Source organism: Anopheles darlingi, chromosome 2 (genome assembly GCF_943734745.1).
Source record: "Anopheles darlingi chromosome 2, idAnoDarlMG_H_01, whole genome shotgun sequence".
In the NCBI taxonomy this organism is placed as follows: domain Eukaryota; kingdom Metazoa; phylum Arthropoda; class Insecta; order Diptera; family Culicidae; genus Anopheles; species Anopheles darlingi.
In genome coordinates this window covers 28,206,903-28,229,402 of record NC_064874.1, presented here as the reverse complement: position 1 = coordinate 28,229,402, position 22,500 = coordinate 28,206,903, and the positions used below count along the sequence as shown (strand labels likewise).

Here is a 22,500-nt window from a genome sequence, read left to right as displayed (position 1 = left end):
CGGTGCGTTGCGGTGGTTTTTCGGTGAACGCGTTTCCGTTAGTTTCCTGTTTTCACGAACTTTATTTTTATTGCCGCGTGTCATTTTGCGACAGGCCCAGTCCGCTCGTAGGGTCGGGTCGTAGGTCGTGGAGAGGTTGGAAAATTTATGTTTCGTCAAGGTGGCCTTCATGCCGAATATCATGCCAGCCGGCCGTATCATTGTGTCCATGGATAACCGTGACTGTAAAGGAAAGGAATGTGCTGTTAACCGTTTGGTCCGTTTGGTTGTTTCGTATCTACCTGTCGTCTGAAGCATGGACGGGTGAAACTTTCGATTTCATGTCGCTCGTGAAGGTGTTGCAAAATGGAGACATCAGCTTGGTGATAAATCTTACCGGACCGTCAGCCTCGTGATGCAGTGCAACGTGGAAGGTCAGAGGAATGTTCATCGATAGACTTACGACTTGTTCGGGTTTTTTTTTGCTTCAAAGAAAAACAAGATTGTAGCGCAGCCTGTTGTCTGTACGAACAGAAGCTGTTAGACGACCTTGAGTTTGCTCAGGCGCACGAGCACACGATGAAGGTTGTGACTCCTTGGGGCGAAACACGACATTATCTTAATTAAGCAGTCGTTGCCCTCGCCTCTCCTCGCCTCTATCGTGACTACACGATGTATAACAACCGGATGGAATCGGGACAATTGCAATGGCCGCAGGATGTCCGCAAGATGCCCAAGAGAGGCAGAGAGAGAAAGAGAGACCACTAACCACTTTGGCACGATTGGCCTGAAGGATCCATTAGGCAGATGAGTAAGCGCCGTTGCGACTTAACACACACCGTTAGGGGATAGGCGGGGGCAAGTGCGCCTATGGACGCCAGAACACATCTGATGCTATCACCTGGTGAGGCTCACCCGGGGGCCGGTCAGGAGCCAGTTCCCTTGGAGCAACTTGGTGCCGCTTTCCAGAGCTGGTTCCTCCGGTATCCGCCCAGTATTTATTGTTGCGCAGTTAGCGCCAAGGAATGATATTACCGAGCCAGCGGTGAACATAAAACTAATGAGCGCGAAACATTATTAAGACATAACGCGTTTAGACCAAACAGACCTCCTTCCTATCTCCTGATCGGCACCGGAGATCCGCGCTAATGTGCGATCTAAGTGTGTTTGATATCTTCGGACGCGTTCGAGTACGAGGAAGTGGCCACGGCGGGGAGGCGGCATTGCATAACGGCGGCGCCATCGTCCAACCTGACGCGGTCACTTCCTACATCATCTCGTCGCCCTCTTACGAGCGACACAATTGTTGGTGAGCATAATTTGAAGCATAAAATTGGCAATTCAACGTGTTATTAGTGGCAACCTCTTGCATAACACACAGACACACACACACACAGAAATATACCGGCGTGCACCACCAGCAAACACTCGCCTGCGAAACACCAAACCCTCGGTTTGTCTCTGGGTCACTGTGTGTGGCACCGACAGATCGACGGACAGACCGACCGACAGATCGACGGACAGACAGACAGACAGAAGTGAAGCAATCTTCCCTCTGCGACGACTCCGTCCGGCGAGGATCTCTGGTCGGGGTTGTTAGGAACGCGTCTTAATGTTGCGGTAAGCATGGTAGCATAAAACATAAAACTGCTTCCTCTGCTGTGTGCGATCGATCGAGAGTGGGGCGAACAGCGAGCAGCCAGTGGTCGAGCCGATAAATAATTCGTCGCAATTATGAATCCATTTTTGCGCCCGCGTCGACCATCTCGCCACCAGCCACAGGTACACGCGGGGACAACGGCAGGGTGTGCGGGGGATAGGGGTGTACGTGTGTTTATTTAGTCGTGTTACGTGCTGCTTCGAGCCCCGTTCGAGCTAAATTTGTCTTCGGTCTCCTCTAAGACACGCCACTTGCTTGCTTGCTTACTTGCTTGACTGTCCGTTCGATCTATTATGCTGCTCATGTGGGGTGGTAGCAATCGAGAAGTGCATTCCACTGGCCAACGGCCAGAAGACGACGAAGACGACGACAAAGGCGATGACGATGGTTAAACACGTGCACCATTGATCGGTGGTTTGTGTTGCACCGTTAGCATAATGAGCTGAGCATAAAAGCACGTAACTTGGGCTGGGCAACGCCGGAGATGCACCCCGGAGATGCATCTCTTGTGTCTCGATGGCTAATTTGCTTCGACACTCAGCGCTCAGCAGCTAGCATGTACATGTAGCAAAATGGAAGATACTGCTGGTGCCTTGGTGATCCTACCAACAGCGAAGGGAACATTGTATTGCAACATGGGAAGTTGTTGTGAATTGTGGTTGAATAATTTGATTGAATTGCTCAACTGATTGAGTCAGAGTCAGGGGCCCGGTCCCGTGCCGAGTCTGATGGATGTCATTTGAGTTGCCCATTCGATTTGTTCGTCAAAGCCTGTGCTGTGTTGAGCCTCACACACTACTAGCTATCTGGTCTGTCAATCTCGAAGAATTTCAGTCAAAGATCGGCAAAGACACAAACACACATACGTAATGTCAATTTCCAAAATGGGCAACTTTAGAGCGATGCATCGTCTTCATCGTTCATCGCTTGCTGGCTGCGTGTTGTTGTTGTGCAGGAGCGCACCAACTTGCTGTCAAATTATTGCAACGAATGCAATTAGTGCATCCTACGAGGAGACGACAGCGGTACACGGACACACGTGCGGTGAGGCGCGCTGCTGTCGATGGCGCGGTGTCGAACGGGGATGGCATGTATGATGTTGACATGCCAGCAGCAGCACCACCCAGCCGAAGACATGGCGCTTCTTGACGCGCGAGAGAGGTGAAAATTCATAAAACGCCATCGTTTGGGGCGTGCGCTACATAGTTGAGGAAATGTATTGGATTGCGGAACCACACGTTCGTGTGTGTGTTTCGGCAGCAGCAGGGTAAGAGCGTCTTCTTCTGCTCTTCCTTCTTCTTGTTCTTCTTTTTTTTGACCCATTTTAAGGGGAGGGCACGACGGACGGTGGTGCATTCATTGTTGGGGTGGCTGTGTGCCTGTCTCTCTCGCCTGACGCGTGTCTCGCCGCTAATCCTCTGCCGCGATGATTGCTGCACACATTGGCAATTATTTTGTCAGCATCGTCGGTCGACAACAACCCCTCGAACACCGGCGCACCGAGTGCAACAAGAAAGCGCATACGGTTTCGTTTTGGCGTTCGTCTTTTCGTTTCAGTTGTTTCCTTCGGCGGCCGTCATCTCTGAGGTTTCGTCCTCGGTGTGCTGTTTTCACGTCGTGGTCTCTGTTTGCCCAGCATTGCCCAGCGTTGGCGATGATGATGGGCGTAATTACACTGCTAAGTGACTGGTGGTGTGTGCGCAAGGGCCGAGTAAGAGTGCTTGTTGAGAGTGCTATACTTATGATTGATCGTATTTGGTAGATAATCAGAGGGAACCTAGAATTCGCTCGCCCACAATAGGTCTTACGTGGGGATAATTAAGGGAGAGGAGTGTTTGCGTTTCATTTTTTTCTGTTTTGGTAAATCTTTCAAGAATATTGTGAAGATGCTGGGTGAATCGATATAAAAATAATACTAATAGCACTATGAGATTACTTTGCAAAACATTTTAATGCGGTTTTCTCAAAACTGGTCGTTTTCAATCTCTCATTACCGATCCTTAGGAAAATTTTAACGGTTTGGGAAAATTAAAACTGTTCAAAATTTTCCTTGAGTTTCTATGAAGATTGCACTTTACAATGTCATTCGACAAATTCAATAAATGCTCCCCTTTTTTTTAAAAAAGACGTAATTAGTAGATAAAATCAAACATTTGACGCCATCTCGATAAACGACGATATGTTATGTTAATGTATTTATTTGAATCTTTTTCATTCCAGGTAAGCAAATTCCTATTCATCCTTTATTCACGCGTTACCACGTAAGTAAATTATATCTAGTACATATTAATACCTACATACAATATCAAGAACATACCAATACCAAGCATTGAACATTGTTGCTCGTGGTGTATGGATCGACTAATGTATTCGAGAACAAAACCATAAAAAAGGAACCAATTGGGGAATTCAATTTGTGCTTACAATGGAGAGAAAACCACAATTCTCTTGGCTACTGGCTGTGTGAAACGGCACATTCTGTCACAAACCTCGCACTCCGATGATGTCATACCGGCGCGCACGGCCGCACTGACTGCCATGGGGCATGGTGATGGTTGGTGCATGGCGAGTGCAACTTTTTATGGAGCCGCATGGTGGTGACATAATCCCGAGTACCATATCCAGAAGGATATCGATTGTCGCTCCAGGATTGGTTTAAAATGTGTATTAACGGTGGTACCGTTATGTGTTTGTAACAGTGGATATCTCACTGCACAGGGTGACGAATGGCTTCCAACTGACGACTGAAGCAAAGCGAAGCAGCAGCAGCAGCAGCAGCAGCAGCAGCATAAAAAAGACGAAATCTCCTGACAGCCACCAGACAGCAGGAGCCGCCCCATACCACGCATGGTGCGTTCCGTTTTGGCCAGAGCCGAGAGCTTTCGCCATCGGCACCCCCTCCCCCCCGATACCTTCGAAAAGCTTTCCCAAAAGGCGAGCAGTCGCAATGCGTGAGCGCAATGAAATGAGTTTCTCTTTTCGCTCTCCGCGCTCTGAAATCGCGTCTGCTCCAAACCGTTTCTTGGAACAATCATCTGGCTGGCGCTTTCTCTTGCTCTGGCTCTGGTGCAGCCGCGAATGAGTCCGCGTGGCGCACGCGGTCGAAACAAAAGGGGAGCCCGAGTGAGAGAGCGCCAACCTCGAGCGCAAGCGTTCCGTACGCGCGACTCTCCGGACTCGGTGCCGCGTGCCGGAGTGCCGATTGGAGCTTCTTCGCGTATTCAGCACGCGGCCACCCTTTAGTCCCGATATTTTCGAGCGAGCGAGCGCGCGCGCGTGCGAAGAAGACGTTGGTGGTGGCCTCGTGCTCCGTGGTCCGTGGTCGCTAAGTTTCTCCTTCTACATACATACAGTCATCAACGTCGGCATCGTTGTCGTCACTTCATCAGCATCATCATCATCGGAGTCGATGAGCAGCGCACACACCATCACCACCACCACCACGGTACGACGCGAGATCGAGATCGTCGCCGGATCCGTGAGTTTCTCTCGCGACCGCGCGACATACTCGTGGGGGTTTTCGCGTGATTTACACCTTTCCGCACGGGGCCATTGCTCAGTGATAAGCTTACGCGCGGACGGATCGGTTCGGTTCTCTCTAGCGTGTCGTCGTGAGCCGCGACTTTTGGCGTATTTTTCGATCCCCAACGTGAGCAGCAGGTTTGCCGGTTGCTGCTACTACTACTAGTGGCTCGTGGTGCTTTAGAACATTGCTTGGTTCCTCGGTTTTTACAATGTTTTGCTGCACTGTGGCTGGATCGGTGCTCGTGAGAACTCCCGCATCGGTGCACCAAACCCCCGAAGTGCAAGTGACCAAATGATCTACGAACACACCAGAGCCAATTAGCCGTTGTTTGTGATACGGAATATGTGGAGCGGGTAATAATTTAAATATTTAGCTCATTCATTCTGCTCGCGTGACAATTCCGCGGCAGCAGGCGCGGCGGCGCGTCTTGTGCGTGAGTCAGCGAAGGTAGTTTTGGAATGATGGTGATGATGATGACGACGATGGAATCGCGGACCGCATACCGCAAAATGGAAACACCGAGTTGCTGCTGCTGCTGCTGTGTGTGTGTGTGTGATTAACTTTTGCGTGTTGTTTTACGCCTGGAAGCGACGATTGGATTGGATTGGCGTTGGTGGTCCAACCGTTTTCGTGCAGTAATTATTCACAAATACCCGCTCCTCGGGACAACGGTCCTAGAGAGCTGATGCAATGGATCCCAGCACCACCAGCACCAGCAGCAGCAGCAACGGGATTGTGCTTCCCGGTTTTTCCCTCGCGGGCCACAAACGATATTATAATTTGTGTCGATCGCGGGGCGATCTCGCGTGCGCGCATTAGCATCGAGGTGTGTGTTCTCGGTATAAGGAAGAAGGAATCCGCCGCCCGTTGTGCCAACTGACTGCTGTGCACGACAGTGTGTGTGCCCGGTGTGTTCGCGCTGCTGCGACAATCGTGCTTTGTTATCGACGAAAATAAAATGCGTACGAATGGTGCGACCACACTCTTGGCTCGGAGTTTGTAAGCGCGTCGTAATCAGAAACTTTGCAAAACAAACGATTCCATTCCGATCGTCATCGAAATTGCACAAAAGCTCAGCTTCCCTTAAAGGCCGTGTAGACATCATCTTCACGCATATGCTATGTTTCTTCCCCATTTCGCGTGCTTGCATTCCGTTCAAACTGTGATGCTGCATCACCGCTTCGGTGTGTGCACTGCCCAGCAATGCGTCCGCGCTTGATCCACGAGTTCTGTGGGCCGTGGAGGTGTAAAATATGTGAAAACGAAATGCGCCTGTTGGTGAGGTGTGGTACGCCGAAGGAAGGGGGATGTGTTTACATAGGAGCCATCGGAGGTGTCCTCGGTGAAACTTCTCGGGGAGGAGGCCGCCAGACAGCTGCTCGTGGGGAATGAAATTGGGGGCGCCAGCTGATCAGGGTGCCGGCCGCCGCCACCGCGACGATACGACGAGACGATTGGCACCTTTTGTTGGGCTCGATTTGATAGGCCTTTTTGGTGTTGGAAGGATTTTTCTTCTCACTGTTTGCTCAATGTTTAGTGCTTCAGTTTTCGCTTTTGCTTCGAACCATCGGTTGCAACATGGGCCCGGATAGTTCAGCATAGCGTAGATAGCGCTACACGAATGTGGTATGATTTCAATATTTTGCTTCCAAATGCTCCGACCACACCGTTGCTGATAAGCATATTTATTGGAGCTGTCACTTTTGCACGAGTAATTGCAACAGTGGATCGAATTGCGATTGACGAATGGGACGCTTTACATTAGAGCTTATCAGAGTTTCATTTGCCAGCGTTTCGATTGAGATAAGTTTTCCTTTTCGCAATACCAATCGAACGTTTGATAATGGAATCAAGTAATGGTTTGATGGTATGAATGTACATTACTGTATAAAATGCAGGCAACCTTGATAACAGAACCACCTCATTCCGTCTTATGTGTTGCTACTGTTTAACGTCACGAAGCTATGAACTTTTGCCCTCTCGATGCACACTAGTGCCAGTTGGCAGAGGTCTCCCAAATACACGCTCAGTTTAAGCTCCGTGACGAGGCTCGAAATTTGGAAATCTCCGATTAATTTCGTGGTGCCGAGGTGACGAGTCGCAAAGTATAGCCTCTCAACACGGGCCCGCACTCACCATAAATCAATCAAGAGCCCCTTTCCCCTTGCGAATTCGCTGATTTTCTTGCTGTGCACGACCGCAGCAAGTTCAACCTTTCCTCTTGCCACGGGCCTTTGGGATTGCACTTCAATGCAACAACAAATGTCAAGGTGGGGTTTTTGGTCCAGCGCAATAATTATGCCGCGGAAAACACAAGACACAAGATCGCACTATGCAATGTCAGCATTTGGTTCGATTGTGGGGCAGTTCCTCGGGATGCAATAATGATATGTTTTCGCACCAATCGCCTCTCCCCGGTTGGTGTCATCAACCTTTCCTTCCTGCGTGGTGAGTAACCAATGGCCAATCCTGGGTGTTAACCGGAACGGTGGAAAAGAGTTATGGTTTGCTTGGTTCATTGGCACCCCGGTATATGGCACGACGGCCAGGGAGGGAGATGGCATAAGCGACACACGGAATGATGTTTCAGATATTTTCAGACGATATCCCGTCGTCTCGAGACGTCGCGTCGCGGAATGGCGGAGTCGGTCTGGGTGCGAATTGGCAATCGGGATGAATAAAACATGTGCCCCGGTTGCTGTGGGTGGATGAGTGTTTATCATTGCCGAGGAGTCCGGATTTCGTTCGTCCGGAGCCCAAGACATTGGCTAAGGATATATGCGTGTCTGCTGCCCGCAAGCGTCATGAATCATTTCAGTTCAGTTTTTCCTGCTTTTGTTTTTCTGGCACATTTCGCAAAACTCCAAACATGGATCTCTCTATTGAGGCGCCACCTAAAGGTATCTCCCCCGCCGCAAAATGGGTCAATCGTGGTGATGTAAGGTTGCGGATGAGCGAACGCATAAATGTTTCCGATTTTTTTAAAGGCTTCATCAAATATCTCAACTTACTCACCGGGCGGTATCGATTGAACTCCGTAGGTTTGTCAGTCTCAGATCTCTTATAATTGGCGGTGATTGGCCGATGCCGCAAATGAATCGTTGCTTTTGTTTTAACCGGCCGTTTACAAAATGTATTTGCCAGATTGTGCGTATAATTAGTGCTCATAATTTCTCTCTTTCGGGAAATCACAAACAAACCTTTCTTCGTTTCTTCGCTGATTAGTGTCGGACAAATCGTCCTAACGGGGTTCCTCTTGTTATTTACATTTTCTGCCCGAGGGGAATAAAGGAATTAAAATTGAACCACACGGTCCCGTGGGGGTTTCTCCCGCAGGAGGAGACCTATCATCATTTCGCCTTCACAACCGGCGGCGGCGGCGGCGGCACCGGCAACCTTGAGATGGAGTGTTAAATTATTCCATTAATTGCCCCGCGAACTCAATAAGCAAAAGCGCGGTGCATTAATTTGTGGCGGCGCATCCTTCCCCCGCTCTGTACACTCCGGTCACATTTGCGGGGCACGCGAAGGCTTTCGAGTTTCAACCTCCAATGATATGTGCAAATGGCTTCTGAACAATCTGGTAGTTTATGGTGCTATTTTATTTCGTTAATTTTGTATTCGCCTTTTTGTGAGCTGTGAGTCAGTGGCATGTTTTTGGCAAGTTCAGTCAAGCGTTTAGAACAAATTCGGAGCCGCAAAAGAAGAGAAGGATCCAGAGCGGGTGCGACTTGTGATGTTCAATTGAAGGAAATGAAAGTGCATCAATGCGAAGGTACTTGCTGGGCGGTAATCTTTCTTGGTGTGCGCCATTACTTAATTTAAATCAGCAGCACCTGATAATGAGCTTACTACGCGGAAGAGCAAAGCGACCGCGTGCACATTAGGCATTGGTACACACCATGCGAGTGCCCCCAGGCAGTCAGACTTCAGCGGACGGAGCAATCCGTGCGTAACAAGGAAGGACTTTGTGTTTCCATTTTAGAATGGCTGGGCGCTTGGAACGAGCCCGCACTAGGAAGCCCGATTTGGCTGTATTTAGTTAACTCATTATTAGCTGCCGTGGGGAGGTTCTTCGATGGCCAGGAATTCCGGAATAAGAATGATGCTTTTAGAGACGAAACTGTGTATGCCATTCACTGTGACCACTCGGCGGAGTAGCTCGTTCGATCGATTCAAGAATCGTGTTTCGTCCGATTCCACGTTCACTTCGGAGCTTTTGCGTGAGTTGATCTGATTGCGCGCTGTTAGTTTTAGCAACCACAACACCGGGTTAAGGGAGGGTGGCGGGTCCGGCAGGTGGCACTAAAAGTTGTCGCGAGCGCGGGCGCTCCCTGGTGGTGGTGGTGTGATGGTGATAATTTGCGGGGACTCATTAACGGTTTACAAACAACAATGTATTGTTTTCGTGCGGCGTGTCGTGGTGGGGATTTTCCTTTTTGTTTTTCGCAATCCGTACCACGGGTTTTTGGCCGAAAATGGGCTCCACTCACGTACTCAGGCACCCACAAGAAACGCACCTTAAAGCGACACACAGAGCGCGATACTGACGCAACGTGGTGTGGTGCAAGCAGCGGTTGTCGAATGTTTCGTCGTCACCACAGCGTCGTCGTCGTAGGTCGTCTTTTAATCGACGCGCACGCTGATAGACGCAAAACACTCAACGACCTTCTTCTTCTTCTTCGGACTTGTACTTGCTGGTGATCGCGATGGTGGACGGAGCTGGGCGTTAGTTTGCACACGCCGGACACGAAACAATACCGCTCTGCCTGGCCGTGGCATAAGTCGTTTCGCCGTACGCCCCTTTTTGTGACATCTCCCGTAGTGTGGACACCCGAGGTGGAGGAGCGGACAATAAGCGGCCAACTCCAATTTAATCTCGGCGTGAGCGTGATCATACGCGACGACACACTTGCCACACTTGCTCGACAGTACGGACAGAGCAGCAGGTGTGTTTGGTAAGCCGGTCTCGCACGATCTCCTCGGCGGCTGCCTGACGACGACTTATGATCAGCTCTCGCCGATCGGGCGCACTTGGGACAGGGCAGTAATAATGAAACATAAAACGCGAAAACTCATAAAACTTTAGATTTGATGGCACAGTTTTGAACCTTCACGGCTCAATAAACCACACCACACCATCACCACTAGGTGACGCCCATGCGCCGGACCATATAGACAATCTCCTGCTAGACTGGCTCCTCTGGCCCAATTCGGGTGTTCGCGCTCGCTCGCTGCGGTTCGCATTTATTGTCCCAAAACCGAAAAACCATCGCGCGGCGGGTGCGCATCTGCTGCCATCTTCCGCCGATTCCATTGCCATTGAGGTCAGGCAACATATTTTGTGGCGGTTTTTGGCGTGTCGTGGCCTGTGTCGTAGTGAGAATGGTACACCACCGTATCGGATTGACGACTTTTCGGACGACTGCTGACGGGTACCGTCGCTGGCTGGTTGGTTGGCTGGCAGCAAAATGAATTCATTATATTCATCATTATGGAGGAGTCGACAAAATCGCTTGTCTCCTCGGTGTGTACTCCGGGTACCGTGTCCGTGGAGGGGGGTGTGGAGATGCGGGAGAGGAGGTTTAATTGAATCTTTTATTCTCCCCAATTTTTCTCCCTCCTCCCTCCAGATAGCTTTTTACAGCCTCGACACTTTCAAAATTTACGGATCTTCAATCGGCAATGCAATAATGCGGGACGAAGTGTGGCCGGCGGCAGGCAGAAGTAGTCGAAAGGTGGCAGTTAAGTCGTTTCCTATCCTCCTACCCCCCAGTGATGATCGTACGGACGATGATCGCGTACTACTCATCGGGCACACGACAGAACACCACCGAACGGAAAACAATGGAGTGTGTGTCTTCGAAAACGGTGATGCCCAAGTGATGATATTGTGTGAAGGTGTGTGGGCTGAGGAGTCTCAGGAGAAGGGATCAAGGACACAGAACACAGGGGTCAAAGCCGTGGGGTTGATATTGTGGTGGATCTAATTGGTTTGTTACAAGACAGGACAGGACAAGACACAGGGGAAGGAAGGTGGTGACATTAAAGACTTTTCGCGGTGCGATTTCTATCAATCAAAAAGTGATCGTTGTCGGTCGGTCGGTCGGTCGGTCGGTCGCAGCGTAATTGGTCGTGCAGAGTGTTGTGGACGTCTTCGAGCTGTTTCGTGTTGAGAAACCTTCAGTTTTTGGAACCTCGCAGACAGGCCACTCCGCCGCGGCGTTGAAAGTGCGACGTGATTATGCCGGTTTTTCGGTGGGGTATCAGGTGACATTGAGGCTACATCGCGTCACCGTTCCAGTCACCTTCAGGCGTCGCGAGTCTCGCGCACAAACTTTTATGAGGGACGAATTGCGGCTTTTTTTTTAGTTTAATGGTGTCGCTCAGGTTCACTTATCGCTACCGCGTGTTATCAATCTTGATTTGTTAGTTTATGTCCCAGCCTGTGATGGTGGTGGTGGTGGTGGGCTTTCGACACATAAAAACAGCAGAAGGTAAAAGTGAAGAAAAGATTGCAACGAATCAAAGGGGCACAATTGTGAAATGGGGGTCAGGTTGATTTTTGTGCCTTTTTTTTGGCTAATGGGTTTGATGAGAGGCTTTGAGGATAACTAACTGGCTTTTGGGTGCTATTGAGATAGAATGCGTCAATAATTTGGAAAGATGAAAGTGGTTCGCGCATTTCGTTTTATGTTTATGAGCTCGCCGAACGTCGCTGTTTCGCGATAAATTGACTGGAGAATCGAGGGTTTATTGGGGGGTTTTTCAGTTATGTCGTTGAAAGAATTCTTTCTCTTTTCACTTAATGATTGCGGGGGAAACGCGTGGCGTGATTCTGTGCGCAAAAATTCCATTTCCTTGCTCTTCGTGGAATTTCAAACTATGCAGGTTCGGTTCTACTTTCAAATGGCCAAGCAAGGATGGGCGGACACGCAGTGAGGTGTATTGCAGTACAAATTTGTCGCTAATTAGACCGCGGTGGCTAGAGTCGAGAGAGACAGAGAGACCCAGTTTCTACTTTCAAATGGTTTTGTGCCAAAAGATCACCAAAAACCCCCTTCGCACGCACCAAATAATTGTAGCAGCAGCAGCAGCAGCGGCGGCAGGAGTACGACAGTCGGGCCATGGTACGCGCGTGCACGTAATGACCGCGAGCTAATTAACCCGTTTGCGTGCCACGCCAACGAGGAACGAGGCCACCGGTCCTGAAGGGCCATTAGCCCTTTTCTTCTCTATTTGGTTTTTTTCCTCCAAAGACGGTGCGCGAGCGCGCGTGTCTCTAGGATTCTTTGGCGCGCGCGTTTGCCCTCTAGCAGCGTATACGGGGTCGAAGAAGTCGACCAACTCGAAATGGAAATGGACCCTCTGGACCTAGACCAGCACTAGAATCCGTTCGTTCTTTTGTCGTGGTTATTGTTGTGGTCCATTCCGTTGCCTACCGGAGGGTGGTCGCACAAGATCAATAGCACTAAAGGATGTGCTTTGTGCCCGAGGGTGTGCGTCACTTGAGACCCCCGCTAACGGAGAAACCGGAGCACGATTAAGGTATTCACTTTTATGAGGTCTGTACCGGTGGGCGGTAGTAAAACGTCGCCCGACTAATCAAACCCGATTTATCAGTCTCTTCACTCCCTCTCGCGAACGGTTTCGTTTCGTGTGTTACACTTTCGGTGGTCGGTGACTTCGGAATGCCGAATTAACGCTCCAACAGGTCCCGGTTGCTGCTGCTGCTCCCGGGGGTATGGCGCTAACATGAGGTTAGCGGCAGCTTCGAAAGTAGAATTTTGGAACAAGACGTTCGGTGATGTAGCCGATAAAGTTGGGAATGGGCTTTGGCCCCCTCCTCGGTTTAGGGTCGCCCAGATAGAAGATGATGGCTTGCGAGTCGGCCCCGCCGATCGAACGAGTGCCGTCTAGCCGAGAAGAAGTCGTAATGGAAGGTCCAAGAATTCGTAATTACCGACCCTTGGATTGATTGTATAACGCCCCCCATAAACCAGAATTATCCCACTATGATCGCTCCAAAAAAGGAGTTTAGTCAGGTCAGGAATTACGACCCAGTTCAAGAACTCAAAAAGTATATTATAGAAGTAGCCATAGTCAAGAAGTATGTCTAGCCAGATCGCGGTCTTCTTGGTGGTGTTTTCGCTTTCAGATTAGCTTATCTTCTGGCGGATATTTCTGAAGTCATACCAAGGGTCGTATGAAACTACTTTCCCTTGCGTTAGTGCCCCTCTCGAGAAGTGGTCGCTTTACTTTACTCGGAACTACTCAACTGTACCAGATGACAAGAAGTAGGTGCGACCTATTGTAGTGCACTGGTGAGCTTCAACTTTTTGTCACTTTCTGTGTCACACCCTGCGACATCCGCTTCGCCTTTTTTTTTTGTTTTGTTTTGTTTTTGCTGTCCCACCTTCCGCTCGCTCTCCCTGTCACCGGTATCAGTGCTCTTTAGCATAGTGTCGCTAGTAAAGGCAAGTGGCAGTGTGGTGTGTTGGTCGGTTAGCGAGATGATGGCAGCAGCGTGTGGTGCCAGGCCAGGCAACTTCCCGTGAGCCGCCAGTGCGCGCTGAGACCAACCGATTATCGCCACGGCGTCTGTCCGTCCGGCACGAGCAATTTCCTCCAGCGCTTTGCCAGCCAGCCAGCCAGCCAGCCAATCGATTATCCCATTTCCACTGGCTCTGGTTGTGACGCGCGTTAGGTTCACCGGCTGTATCGACAGGCGCATTGTGGCGGATGTGTTCGCGTGGCGCGACTTGCGCGGTCGGACCACGGATGTATTCAAATCCGTGTAATCAGATTGGTTACGAGCATCGAATGCGGTGGCGATCGGTCGGTGGCTCAGAGCCGTCGCGTCGTCGCGCATTGCTGAGACGCTTGCTAGCTGGCGGTGGTCCCTCTTGTCCGATGCCGCCGAACTCGATAACGCGCGCACACAGAGGCGGCGTCACCTTCGTCACCTTTCCTACCACCCGCTGCGTCATACTTTCGCCTGCGACTAGTAGCTAGCGGGTCGACCAGGGGCGGGGTCTTCGAAACTAGTAGTAGTAGTAGTAGGTCATTCACATACCGACCTCGAACACGCCGACGGTGCCTGCCGGGGGTGACCTCGTCGACCGGTGTATGCAAATGACCGGCATCACGGGCCGACCGACCGACCGAGCAACCGGCTGGCTGGCGACAGGTTGATGGGAAAGTGAACATCGCCTCTCGCACCGCTACCACCGGCCTCCTCGACGGGGTGGCCTGACCGCTTTTGCCTCACAGGAGCCACAACAATTCGGTGGCTAAACCGCGGTGGCGACCGAATTCCGTGTTTTGCCGTGGGTGGGGGGATGGATGGCCGATAAACTACACGATAAGTAGTTCGCCTTTGTGTTAAATCTCATCGCGAGAGAACGCACGATGTGGAGCTATTTGATTAACAAATCCAGACATCGCTTGGCCGCCCCCCTCGAGAGGAGAGAACAGCACATACCGGCTTCAAAATTGTACCACGTCGTATGTTCCACGTTTTTTTGGGGGTTGTTAAAAATTAATAAGACCAAATTCGGAGAGAAGGACCCGGGGGATGGCCGGCCAGTGGAATAGAGATTCATTTTTCTCTTCGATGCGTGTCCATAATCACGTGCGTGACACGGGCCCTAATCAGCACCCTCTAGAAGTATATTTGTCCAGTTGTTAAACAACTAGAGCTGCTGGAATCCCGGTCCACTCGGTCTCTCACGCTAAACACGCACTCCGGTGGAGGGCTTTTGTTTGTTCAGGGTGTATTTGACCACAAGCCCTTCGAAGCTTCGAATCCATTTCGTTTCGTCGTCGTCGTCGTCGTCGTCGGCAGCAATCCGGACCTTCTCGTGTGCATGCACGCAGCTGTTTGTTGGTATTCGATGATAATGGTCCATTGAACCTATTCGAAACCGTTATGGGCGCTTCTTGCGGCTCGTGAGGTCCATTCTACGGTCTGTAAATCATAAACACAGCAACATCATCTGATAGTAGAAAGCGTTTAAGGCGAGTTCTTGAAGCGGCATTCCAGCGTATCTGATATGACATGTGTGTCAGAGCTAGGAAAGCATTGATTAACGTTTGCCCTGGAAGTGGCACCAAAAATTTGAGTATTCTACATAAGCGCCCACCTCAAAATCCCTTTTTCGATAGTAGCTACATCGTTTTATGACATACAGACCTCTCTGCTGCTGCCAACGAAACGTGTGCTCTGCCTTCCAGCTGGGGCTTCTGACTTCCACCATTTGAACCAGATAGCAAATGATATGTGTGTAATTATGCGTAATTATCCATTTTCCGGGAGCACGGGACTATGGTATTAGGGAGGGGTTACACACATTTGTCAAACAAACGATGGCCATCGGATTGGCGATGGACAAACACTTTAGCCCTGCGAGAGAAATGGTTTTGGTTTCCATTTGTGGCTTTTGGGGGGCAAGCGACTGCCCTATAATAACCCTAGCCCTAGCCGGTTGAAGGGCTGCCAAGGAACGCTATGGATGGATCTAGTGTAGGGGTGTCATTATGGGGAACTCTGGGGGTGGGGTTTGGTTCATATTTTTTCGCCGGGGATCCGATAATTGAAAATTAGTGTTCCACCACCGATCCATCGCCGGCACCTCGCCGGAAGACATCCGAAAAAAGGGGGGTAGCATATTTTCATCTTCGGTCTGTCTGCTTCCTGCCCGCTTGTATGTTCGTCTCCGGATGAAACCTTTTGCACTCACTCCGGTGTGTGCCTCCGTGTGTTCCGGTCCGGTGTGTCATCCGTGAGTTGGTTGTATTTACATTTCGCTGCCCTCGAAGAAATCTGATCCCGGTCCTGCCAGACATTCGAGTTATTGTTTGTGTGGCACTGGCATTGGTCCCTGCTATTAGTTTGGATTGGGTCTTTGGACCGAATCGGTTCGAGTGGGAAGCGAAAGCATAAATAAACAAAGTCCATTACGAAGGTCCCTTCTCTCTTTGTCTCTCTCTCTCTCTGTGCCACTCTGAGACTGAGCTCTGTGGATTCCGTTGGAAAACTGAGAACCAAGCTCATGGACATTCGAAGACGTTCACCGACGTTCTCGGCAGTGCAGCATGAGCACGAGACAGCGGAGTCTCGATGGTGTGTTGTGGTGCTTCATCCCCTCGATGGTTGGTGAAGACGATGAAGGCCAAAGTGTGCCTTCGGTTGTGTTGTGGTAGTATCCATTTCTTTGTCGTTCGATAAAAGGCTTGGGATGTATCGAAACACGAATGGTTATGGGCGCATGCTGCTGCGCTGCCACATGTGGCGAGCTACTATCAGCCGGCCTTTTTTTAAGCTCCGAAGAACATTGCATAAATTATGTAATTTTAGTTTTGGAGCCTTAGTTTGCAGAGATGTTCTCGAAACTTCGTTTAATGTTTGAAACGCCACCTCTATGATTCAGCGACTCCGTTCGATGCGAGAGAAATTCGAATGCCGGTTGCCGATGGTTTTATTGTGGGTCGTACAGTTCATTCACCTGATCACATCAGTCGAGTATGGTGTCTGTCGAGGTGCCGGGTCATGGCCATACACGCCAGTAGCTGGATGGATGAATCGCTCAAATATGCCGCTTTTACTACATGGTATTAAATGGGAACGGCCCCCCCATTTCCCCAGGGCGTGTCATAATTTATTACAATTCTTGAGGTGTCATGACAGCTGATGCTGAACTCGGTAGTTCCGAACGAACTGACGGAGCGTCAGACCTGGCACCAGAACGTTTAATGTACTCTATTGAAAGCTCCCGAATGGGTAAAGTACTAGTCCTGTTGTTGTGTCTAGCAAAAAAACATGTTGCTGGATCAAATCAATGAACTCCTAGCTTATGTAACAGCATGGTTTGATGAGCGACATTTCCGAGCGATGTTGTGTATCGTAATGAAATTGGAATCGGGAGTCTCAGGAGTGCAGTGGCAAATTGGATTCATTGATCTGGAACGCCGATTGAAGTGGTCCCGTGACATCCGTGAGTTTGATTGAATTGTGACACGATTTGCAGAGTGGTGTTGCAGCCGTAGACCGGTAGTCCGTGTTAGTTCTCTTCAGCGACTGTCATTAAGCTTTGGATAACAAACTGGTAGGCAGTTGGAAGGACAACAGAAGAGATAGAAGAGTTTCTAGAGGGTGCTTCGTAATGGGTCGAGTATTGACCGGGAATTCAATTTCCTTGCACGTTTGCACCCGGGCTTATCCAGCAAGGTGACCTAATGGGGAGGTCGAACAGTTCGTACTTGTTTGTGTATATCTTGAGAAGACGCAGACGCAAAACCGTGCCCCAAGGAGAATGGTTGGTTGAAGGAGCCAGGTCAGACTTATTGGAGGATTATGCAAGGATTATCGATCCAGGCGAACTGGCCGGTCTGTGGAACCCACGCGGCTCGCGCTTAGTTGCTTCTTGTCGAAGCGTAATTTATTAGTCCACCGGTCTATCCATCGGTTCGCCACCACGATTCAGCTGGGTATGAAGGTCGGAAGGTTGCTTCTGGGAGCTAATTGGATAAGAAGCTTTTGCAGCGAACTATGCTAAGTATAGCCGAGGATAAGACGTCCAATGGGTGGCGTCGTCTTTGGTGGTGACGAAAGCTGCACTGGAACTAGTGTTTCCAGTATTCGAAATTTTATTCGGTTTCCGTATGCCAAGCGGAAGATACAGGTTCTCCTTCCTACTGTTAATGGCTCCGTCCTGCCCTGCTGTTGGGCAGGAAGAGTCACGATCGCGGTCGTTTTGTTGAAAGCTTTACAACTGTTTCTAGTAATTGGACGAGATGCCGCCATCAATCGAAAGACAGACCCACGGTGCCCGGTGCCCGGTTGATCATTGATTCCATCAATGCTCGATTTGATTCACACTCTCGTGTAGCTACTGCACCCGTGAGTTGCTGTGTGTGCATCGACTCAAATACCAGCCCATCTATGTTTTCGACGAAGCATTAATTAAATGAACATTTGATGATGCTGTCCATGCCCAAGGAAGAAGCAAACACCGATCAGCTGTGGAAGTGTTGGGGGTTCCTGACTCACGCATTGGTTTGAAAGCATCGAACCGCAGCTGCAGCAATAGCTAGCTAGCCCCCCCGGCCAACGGCCACAGCGAAACGAGGGAGAGTGAGACTTTCTTCCCCGCTCGTTGACGGAAGCGCAAGATGCGCGACGGCGGCGCACAGACGACGACGCCGCCACCGTAGATGGTGGTGGTGGTGGTGTGATCGTCGGTCGTGTCGCCGCGGTCGGGCGCAGATCGCATCTCTAATTGTGTGGCTGACTTGCTCTAGTTAAACCGTTTTACATTATCGCAAATGGCCTATCTCCGACGCGTTTGTTTAAAGAAGCGCACGAATCATCGTACTTTGTGGTGGCCCCCACTGGCAACTGGCGGCGCTGCTCCGTAGCCTAGGTTCCCAGCTCGAAAACAAACAGTAACATTTGTAGAGCAAAGCCTCTCGGCACAACGGCCATTATTGCGTCGCGGATCGGAGCACACCGAGCGCAATTGCTTCCGATGGGTTTGGAATTGGTAAACTGTCAATTGAGCAGGGTTTTCCGTCCATTTTTTTTTTTGGTTTGTATTCCCTCCCCACCCCGAACAGAAGATATCGTGCAATGTAAAATGTACAAAATGCGCGGTGCGATCGCAGCCGTGCAACCGAAGACGACTTGGATTACAAATAGTAAAGGGGAATAAAATCGCGTTTTCAACATAAAACATTCATTCTACCGAGCATCGATCGATCGATCGCTCTCGAGACATTGCAACTAATCGCTGAATGACCATCCAATGGATTGGCCAAGCGAGGAAAGGAAGGTGAATTATAGGAAAAACGAAAGTTTTCGCCCCGGCAGCGGGCTGCCATTTCGAATTGTGGCAAATGGAAGAAGTTTCACATTTATGGTAACTTATTTCGAAAAATTTTTATCATAAAAGAACCAATTTGGAGCAGGTTGCGGCCATACCCATTGACTGCTGCCGGATCGAAATGACTGTAGCACAGTGAAGAGTAAGAAAGAGAGGGTGCATTCGTTTCACCACCATCAACCGACCGTCAGACCGAGCATCTTGGCCACTGAAAATTGGTTCGGAAAAACCAATAAATTACCAAATCGTGAGAAAACCATTTGCACGTTGCGCTGCTCTCCTCCTCGTTTACCTGATCTGCCACTGGCATGCTGGCTGGTTGGCCTGCCATCGAGATGTATTCTCGGCCGCCCGCCCGGTTGCGAGTGTAAATTGATGGAGTGTAATCGTTTATCAGCCCACCGTCAGTCAAACGGCCAGACCCTAGGCCAGCAGCGAGGGCGTCTGGAAATGATTTTTCTTCTTTACTTTCCTTACAACCGTCCTCTGGAACTCGATCGAAGCGCCAAACGGTATGCGATGTGCTGCAATCACCACCGAAAAGGCTTCGGAAGTGCAGCTTCCTTGGGGTGCGCACCAATTGTGGGTTTTAAAGGAAAGTGTTCAGTGTGAGACGAAGAAGAGGAGGTGCTAAGTAGAGTAAATAGAGGGTTAAGCCAAGCGAGGGACGCTGCACACTAAGAGTGCGCCCTGGCGGACGTAGCAGAGTGGAGTAGACATAATTGTAATGCAGCTTCTTTGTTGCGCCAGATCTTCTATAGATCGAATCTCAGGATCGTCGGTAGGAATCGTGGATTTGTGATCATTGGAGCTGCTGCCATCTGGACAGGATGATGCTTTGGGGTATTATTTGGGGAATTAACCCTGGTGTGTTGCCAGAAATAATGAAAAATAAAAAAAAACACGTTGATGAACCAATAGGTCGCGCGCTGTAAAGCGAAAAATAGCGGAAGATGATCTGCATTTGATGATGATGATGATTATGATGATCATGATCACATGATGCTGGAAGAGTGGCAAAAAGTGAAAGTACTGGTGGCGGCGGCCCCCCGGGACTGCGCTCGCTCTCTGCATCGATGTCGATATCAATCAAAAGTGAAACACCGCAGTGATACACAAAGCAGAGCAGTTCCACCATTGGAACACCACCTCCTGAGCCTCCGCCCGGTGTAGAGTGCAACTCTCGCTTGCGATCTTTTGTCGGGAAGCGAGCGGGCGGTCACGCCGCAAGATCAATCAAATTCGTGTGGTTATGGGTAGCCATCGCCGCCGTTGTTGTGGTCTGCGCCGTCGTGCGGGAACAGCTGATGGGATGAAGGTGCAGTGAAGGCTAGCTGTTGATACCTAGCCGATGATATGCAGCTCTTCATGGGTTGGTAAGGTGGTAAGCAGTTCCTATACAACGATTCCACAGAAGCTAACGGGATCGGATCGGATCGGGCATGGTATGGTGCGTTGCAAAAAGCTGGAGAACAACTTCGTAATATCCCTAGATACACAGGATGGAGACCATTCCATTAGCGCGGGGAATTGGCTGGAAACGGCTTGTCATCGTTGGGCGATCTAACGTAAGAACACACGATTAAGCAATTACCACGAACAATTGAAGCTTAATGGATTGTAAAGCCAGTAATTACCGTCCAGCCGGTGGAGGTGCGATGGATCAGATTTGTTGAGGAAAAACTTGGTGAAACTTGGCTCCGAGCGAGCTGCTGCACCTGTTAGGGGAAGGTATTCGCAAGCTTCTATCTCGCGGAACCGCAGGCAATGGTATGGCCACTGTTGGCGCTGGACTTGGCGCAGACTTGGTCTGTCATTTCTTCGCTCCACTGGTCACTGGTCGCATAATGGAGCGAATTCGATTGTCCGCAAGAATGGTCCAAGATTTACGATGGCTGCGGGGTGATGCTGCTGTTGTGCACATGACCATAGCCATAAGGTGACCAAGTCAGCAAGGTTCAATTGAAAACCCGCATTACTAGTGCACCTACTTCGCACAGACATACCTTTTACATCGGGTTAAGTTGTGTCGATGAGAAGGACAAAGGAAGGCAGGCAGGCAGGCAGTATCCTGGAGGGGCTTCTGCGGTAGATTAGGTACACGACAACCACCACCACCCTGCTGGGATACTACCCTGGGATTCGTGTCGTTCAAAGGCAACAAATCATAGCGCGTCAGCAGTCGGAACGCGGCCGCCATCGATTGTCAGTTCTTTTGCGGTTCCTTTCGCCGAGTGCCGCACGACGGACACGATAAAACGCATTAGGGCAGGAGGGAATTAGGTAACTGGCTGGATGTCGCCAACCATAATCTACTACCGGCACAATACACCGCACCGATGGTGTGTTGTGCGACTGTGAACGCTGTTTTACGGTTCTGACCCTTGCCGGAAGTCTTGTCTCTGTTCGACCTCGCCGCGACCATCGATGCATATCGACCAGCGAGCGCCAAACCCGAGACCTTTACTCGTCTCGTCGGGTGTGGTCCAACAATTCGTCCTGTCCTGTGCTGTTGCGAATGAAAGTGATACACCAGAGTGGATTGTCTTGGGATGTCGGTCGGTTTGGTGTATGGGGTCGAAGGTTGATTATGTTTCTCGTTTCTCGCGAGCTTATTTAAACTGAAAGTGAAAGCTACTAGGCGGTTCCGGCGTCCGCGTAGCACGATCCCGGCCCGGCATGTTTCCAGCCGCTACGCCCGAAGAAGCTATTGGGCGCCCGCGTGATAAACAGTTAGTTCGAGCTGCGTCACAAATCACGGTTAACCGGTGCTGCTAGTGGTGGTGGTGGTAATATCTTGAGATTGATTTTTGAGGTACATTCGGTGCAGACTTCGAGCTAGCATCTCGCTAGTGCTGCCTCACTAGTGTAAGTGTGCTATCCACAGATCGATGCTCCACTTTTGTGCCTTGCGGTTTGCGGACGAACCTGCGCGGTCTGTCGGAGTGGAAATAAGGTCGAACCAGGCGCACACCCACAGTACAGTGTACAGTTCCCCCGGCAATCGACAATCGACGCAACGGCGGATGGAGCTAACGCTATTTCCCAATATTTGTTCAATATTTGGTGAAGAATGTGGCGGAAAGCATATGGCTGAGACATGCTACCACTGCGTTGCGTGCCAGTAAATAGAGTCGTTCATCGTCGCGTTCGCCTGAAAGTGTGTTCCGGCGTTGCAGGTGTAGCATCCACAATCCATCCAACCAAAGATGTGTATTTGTGTTTGCCATTGCAAGTGTTGAGGCAGATTCCAACAACTGGAAACCGAACTTCAGAATTGAACATTGCGCTGGTGTGGTTGGTTGGTTGGCCACAGACGCCTTAAGGAATTAAGGCAAGGAACACATACTCTCTATACTCAAGCGCAAGCTCATCAACGGCGCTACTTCAGTACAGTAGTACGCGCTGATTGGGCGACTTTCACCGATCGTCTCGGATTTGGTAGACGGTTT

The 22,500-nt window shown here is 50.2% G+C and overlaps 1 protein-coding gene across 3 annotated transcripts in view; it reads left to right on the top strand.

Annotated features, from left to right (window-relative positions):
• Positions 1 to 22,500, top strand: part of LOC125949488 (ensconsin) — a 104,171-nt gene that overhangs the window by 36,160 nt on the left and 45,511 nt on the right. Inside the window, exon 1 of one of the 3 annotated variants that reach the window (XM_049676572.1) lies at positions 5,154 to 5,299. The exons of the other annotated variants lie outside the window; for them this stretch is intronic. The gene's annotated coding sequence lies outside the window, so the exon portion shown is untranslated. Of the gene's footprint in view, positions 1 to 5,153; positions 5,300 to 22,500 lie in introns of those variants that run through there. 3 annotated transcript variants of the gene reach the window in all.